General features: G+C 42.6%; 1 pseudogene; it reads left to right on the top strand.

Moving 5' to 3' along the window:
- Positions 1-338: 338 nt before the first annotated feature.
- LOC111822839 (60S ribosomal protein L13 pseudogene) lies at positions 339-5,685 on the top strand (annotated as a pseudogene).
- The last annotated feature ends 416 nt before the right edge of the window (positions 5,686-6,101 follow it).

The raw sequence follows: 6,101 nt of genomic DNA, 5'->3' as shown, positions 1-6,101 counted from the left end.
TGAGCTGCCCTTTGAAATCTTCTGTTCAGCTCTTTTACTTCAACATTTTTTCCATTTGCTTTAGCTACTCAATGTTCAACAGCAAGTTTCATAGTCTCTTCTGACATCCATATCTAGTATATTCCAGCATCCATCTAGTATATTATGCTATGAGAAATTGGTAGTTTAATGGTAGAATTCTTGCATTCCCTGTAGGAGACCCAGGTTTGATTTCTAGGATGCACTTCATGCAAAGATACCACTCTATCATGCTGAACAGGTTTCAGTGGAGCTTCCAGACTAAGAATAACTAAAAAGAAGGCCTGGTGATCTGCTTCTGAAAATCAGCCAATGAAAACCCTGTGGATCACAAGGGAACACTGTCAGATTCACAACTTATCAAGAGAATGGCACAGGAAGAGGCAGTGTTTCATTCCTTTTTGCATGGGGTCACTATGAATTGGGGTCAACTCTAAGGCAGCTAACAACAATGTATTATGCTAAAGCCCTATAACCAGCTCCTCCTGTCTCTTACAAAGCCATCCCATGATATCCTGCTGTGTGGGGGCTTCCTTGCTGCAGCAAGCCAAGTAATCTACCTTTGGTGACAAGTGGCAAGGTTTCCATACCACAGGGCCTGGAAGGTGGTGCCTCTCCCTAGGGCCAGAGGAGCCTACACTCAGAATCCAGACAGCACTGGCAACACCCAGAGTCTGAGGGTGGGGCCATTGCCCAGATGGTCTGGGAAGAACAAAGGATTCTTTTCAAGCCTTGAGAGCTACTGTAATTTATTCTGCTTGGTTTTGGACTTGCTTGGTTCCTGTTATTCCTTCTTTCCTTCCAATTTTCTCCCATTTTTCATTAAAATATCGACCTTGTGAGTGTTCCAACACTGTACTCTAAATGTAGTCTAGATTTCACAGGTTCACACATGAAGAGGAATTTTCCCCCAGGAGAGAATATGCAAGTCTCATCCATACTTGATTTAGGTGACTTAAAAAATGAGATTTTGGACTTAGAGTTCACTTAAGATATTTAGGGAAATGTGATGGGGTGATTTTTTTTTGCATGTGGGAAGGACATAATTTTTGGGGTAGAATGTTATGGGTTGAACTATGTCCCCCCAAAATACGTGTTGTAAATCCTAACCCCTATACATGTGGTTATCATTCCATCTGGAAATGGCTTTTGTTTGTTATATTAATGAGGCACTACTGTAGAGTAGGGTGTGTCTTAAGCCAATTACTTTTTCAGATATAAAAGAACATGTCAGGTACAGAAGCAGCAAGCTGAGCTGGGGGATGACAGATGCCAGGCCACATGAGATCCCCAAGGAACCAAGAAACTTAAGTTGTAAAGCAACAATGACCTTTATCCAGATTCAACAGAGAGATAAAGCCGTCCCCTAGAGCCAGCATCCTGAATTCTGACTTCTAGCCATCTAAACTGTGACAAAATAAACTTCTGTTTATTGAAGCCGCATATTTGTGCTTATTTCTATGATAGCAGCACTAGATAACTAAGACAGATACCTTCTACTGTTTAACAACAGAATTAACTACTTTTACTTAGTACAGCATTTAAAAGCATCCTATATATTATCCTATGAGAAACTGATGGTTTAATGATAGAATTCTCGCCTTCTGTGCAGTAGACCTGGGTTCAATTTCTAAGCAATGCACCTCATGCACCACAGCCACCACCCATCTGTCAGTGGTCATCTGTCAGGCTTCAGTGGACCTTCCAGACTAACACTGACTAGAAAGAAAGGCCTGGAGATCTACTTTCAAGAAGCAGTCAAGGAAAACCCTGTGGATCACAATGAAACATTGTCAGAAACACAGCCAGAGGACTGGCACAAAATCGGACAGTGTTTTGTTCCATTGCGCAGGGGTGACTTAGAGTTGGGGCCAATTCTAAGGCAGCTAACAACTATACATTATGCTAACCTAGGCAGCTAACAAATACAGATCATGCTAAAACGCTATAACCAGCCCCTCTTCATCTCCTCTTAAGATGGCATCGCACCATTCCCCGCTATGTGTGGGCTTCCTAGCTACAGCAAGATACAACAACCTGGCTTTGATTACAGGTATATTCCTGATGGTACTTTGCTGATGGTCACCGACAAAGCAAAGAAGCAAAGTGTAAAGAACAGGTGAATCTGCGTATATGGTATATGAGAGTTGCTCATATTCCTTTGATAACGTTTCCAAAGGTTTAAAATTATATAAAAATAAAACATTAAAAATATGAGGAAGGAGTCCTACTAGTTACAACAGTAATGAAAATAATAAGGATGATGATGACAATATATCAGAGTTCATTACTGTATTCTTTCTTGCAGGAGTTTGGAAATTTCTAGTTAAAAAAGATAAGGGAAAAAACATTAAGGAAAGTATAATATCAATTCTGTTAAATGTTTATATAAAATATTCACAAACAACCACTATACAGAAATGCATCTCAAGTTTTACATTACTTTCTTTCTATTCTAGAGTCATAGATATATAAACGTATTTTTTTTTTCTTTACTTATCTCTGTATTTTCTGAATTCTCCACAATTCTTTGGTTTTATAACAATATGAAACAGCTTTTCCGCTAGGCCGTTCCACTTGGAGGAGGGCCTTAAACAACCATGGCACCTAGCCGGAATGGTGTGATCCTAAAGCACCACTTCCAGAAGGATGCGCAGCGGCGCATGGCCACATGATTCAACCAGCCAGTGTGGAAGATCTGCAGATACAAGGCCTGACAAGCAAAAGCCCAAAGGACCCCGCGTCCTGATCTATCTGTCCGTAGTGCAGTGCCACACGGTGTAGTATCACACCAAAGTCTAAGCTGCCTGGCGCTTCAGCTTAGACAAGCTGAGGGCAGCCAGCACCCACAAGAAGGTAGCCTGGACCATTAGGATCTTTGTGGCAAAACAAGTCCACAGATTCCCTGCAGGCTAACGTGCAGCGGCAGAAGGAGTAACTGCTCCAAGCTCATTCTCTTCCCCCAGAAGCCATCAATCCCCGTAAGAAGGGAGATAGCTCTACTCAGGAACTCAAATTGGCCACTGAGCTGATGTGACCAGAGATGTCCATACGGAACATCTACAAGGAGAAATTCTGGGTCATCACACAGGAAGATAAGGACTTCATCGCCTTTGTCAGTCTTTTCATGGCCTGCGCCAAGTCTCGGCTCTAGGCATCCATGCAAAGAGGGCCAAGGAAACCACCGAGTAGAAAAAGTAAACCTCTGCCAAGAACTTTTAATAACAGAGGAGTCGAGCCTCTCAAAAAAAAAAAAAGATATAAAGCAATGTTTGAAATCAAATAAAATAGTTGAGAATGGTTTTTAAAAACTCAAGAGAAACATTCAAGCCCATTAGCCTTACACTGAAGGTACAATCAATTTGATTCCAGCAAGTTCTCTGTGGCTCATGGAAATATATCAGAGAGATAATGAACTCGGGCTTAGGTCACATACTGCTGAGGTTCCAACCCCAGCCCCACCTCCTACTAGTTAGATGACTATGGGCAAACCAAAAACCAAAATCCGTTGTCGTCCCGTTGATTCTGACTTATTGTGATCCTACAGGACAGAATATAACTACCCTATATGCTTTCCAAGGAGCACCTGGTGGATTCGAATTGCCAACCTTTTGGTTAGCAGCCTAGCTGTTAATTACTGCACCACCAGTGCTCCCTGGGTAAATAAGTCATTTTTAAAACAGTGAAAAAACAGCACCACTTCACAGAGCCATGGTGGGGAATCATGTAGTGTTAAAAATATTCAAAATTCAAGGAAATTGAAACAAGGTTTACTCTGAGCAGTTATTCTAAATGCATATAGGAGACCATTTTGAGTCCAGAAAAAGTAAATGACTTGAAAATCCAGTTACTATGAGACTTTTAAAGACAGAGAAGAACAGAACATCAACCACTGGTCAATGTCAACATAACTGATTGAACACCGGCCTCCCCTTTCACTGAGATCAAATGATTTATCAGGGCACGAGGTGGTCTCAGGCCTTCCACCAACCTTTAGCTATGCATTTTGAAATTCTAACTTAGTAAGCCTGGCTTGTGAACTGGAAAGAAAAGATCAGAAACTTTGGGTAAAAGAAAAGCCATTGGCAGAATGAAATTTGATTGGGGATTTCTTTACAGAGAATATTCAGTTTCATGGGTAAGAAAACCTTAAAATCAAAGCAAGATGGCTGTTAATAATTTTTGTCTTTGAAAGTACTGATTTGTATAAAACCCTTGGAATGGAACTTAGCAACTAAATCTTAATCCATGCAAGAGCACATGTCACACACTCTACAACACATGTGAAAATCTATCTGGAAGAACACCAAGACCTTTGCACATGGCGTTCTCCTACCAGTAGCCAAGGATTCACTGCCTCCACCTCGATGCACTCCTTGAGAAGTAGAGGCTGGTGAAAGAAAGGAGGCTGTGAATCAGAATGATTGCATGACTGTTCCCTAGATATCACAGTTTATTCTCCTCACTCTGAACAGCTGGAGCCCTGGTGGCAAAGTGGTTTAAGACCTCGGCTGCTAACCAAAAGGTGAGCACCAGTTCGAGTCCACCAGTCGCTCCTTAGAAGTTCTATTCTGTCCTATAGGGTCACTATGAGTGGGAATCGACTCATCGGCAACGGATTTCGTTTTCTGACCAGCCAGAAGCAACCCCCTCCTTCCTAAAGAAAACAGGTCATAAGGGATCCATGAAGATCCATCTTCCTGCCCTACTCAGAGGCAAGGAGGGCCAGGGTCACTGCAGTTGGAGCTCTGACTATATCCCCAACTTAAGGTGTTAAAAAAAAATAAAGAACAAAGAAATGAAAACATACAGGGTTCATTTCAGCGGTTAATAGCTATGAACACAGGAAGTCCTTCTCTTTAGGAAAAACAGGGGGGCCCAATGAAAGGCAGTTATGATGAGGTTGCTTTTTTTCTCGTTGTGATTAAAATACACACATAAACACATTCCACAATACTCCAACCTCCACATTTCCAACTCACTGTCATTGATTACAGTTTTTACAATGAGGTTTTCAAGGCTAAGAGGAAATACAATAGAAAATATCTCTGGCTAATCTTTACCCGATTGTTTGAACAATGCCCTCTTTCTGAGAACAGCTGGCGGCAGGATACGAAGTGGTCTCAGGCCTGGCCAACCCCCACTCATTTGCACAATTCCTCAGGCATAGTCTAGAAGTTTTAAAATAATAAAGCACCTCAACTACTCAGGAAATTTCAAGGGCCTAGAATTGTCCCGTCATGAAACAAGGGCAAAGGCTAATTTACTTTTTGGTGAATTTAAACTCTACGCACAAACATTAAAAAAGATTTTGGTTTGCCTATGTCTTACCACAATGGGTTTGTGAAGGAAGAAATCACCGTGTCCATCTGGGCTTCGGTTTCCTAATTATTAACAGGGACCCTAGAGGAGCGCTTCTCGGGAAATTTAATACTAGTACTAACAGCCAGAAGGTCGCCTTGAGTCGGAATCAACAAGTCCTCGGCAACGGGGTTTTTAACGGTAACAAGGAGATAATCACCATTCATCACGTCCCAGGAATTGTTTTGAGACTTCTATTTATACTACCTCTTTTAATTTTCAAACCAATTTTATTATGAGAGCAGACACATCACCAGGTGTCTTCTCTCGAGGAGCAGCTAGTGGGTTCGAATTGCCTACCTTTACGTTAGCGGCCGAGAGCTTAACATTGCGCCACCGGAGCTCCTTCACGAAACTACTAATATTCCCTTTTTACAGAAGCGCACCAGAGACATAAAGATTAAGTAACTCGCCCAATGCTGTACCGAAAGGAACTGGCAGCGTGTGTGCAAGGTGGAGGATAGTGGATTGGCGAGCTGAGAGCCCGGGAGACCCACAAATAAGGCGAGGCACGAACCGAGCCAGTCCTCAACACGGGAACGCGCGAACGGCCACAAATGGAAAAGTCTCCAGGAGGGGAAAGCACCGCCGCCCTCGCCTTTCAAACCTCCGTTGGCGTCGCGCCTTCTTTCCACTAAAATCGACGTCCTAGTCGTTACAGGTGCCAAACGCAGGTCCAGAAAGTTTGGAAGTGTTTCCAGACGCCGGGCGGAACGCCCAAC

The sequence above is a fragment of the Trichechus manatus genome, unplaced genomic scaffold (assembly GCF_000243295.1).
Source record: "Trichechus manatus latirostris isolate Lorelei unplaced genomic scaffold, TriManLat1.0 scaffold00216, whole genome shotgun sequence".
NCBI classification, from domain to species: domain Eukaryota; kingdom Metazoa; phylum Chordata; class Mammalia; order Sirenia; family Trichechidae; genus Trichechus; species Trichechus manatus.
The sequence above is the reverse complement of the archived record's forward strand: the minus strand, read 5'-3'. Positions and strand labels throughout refer to the sequence as shown.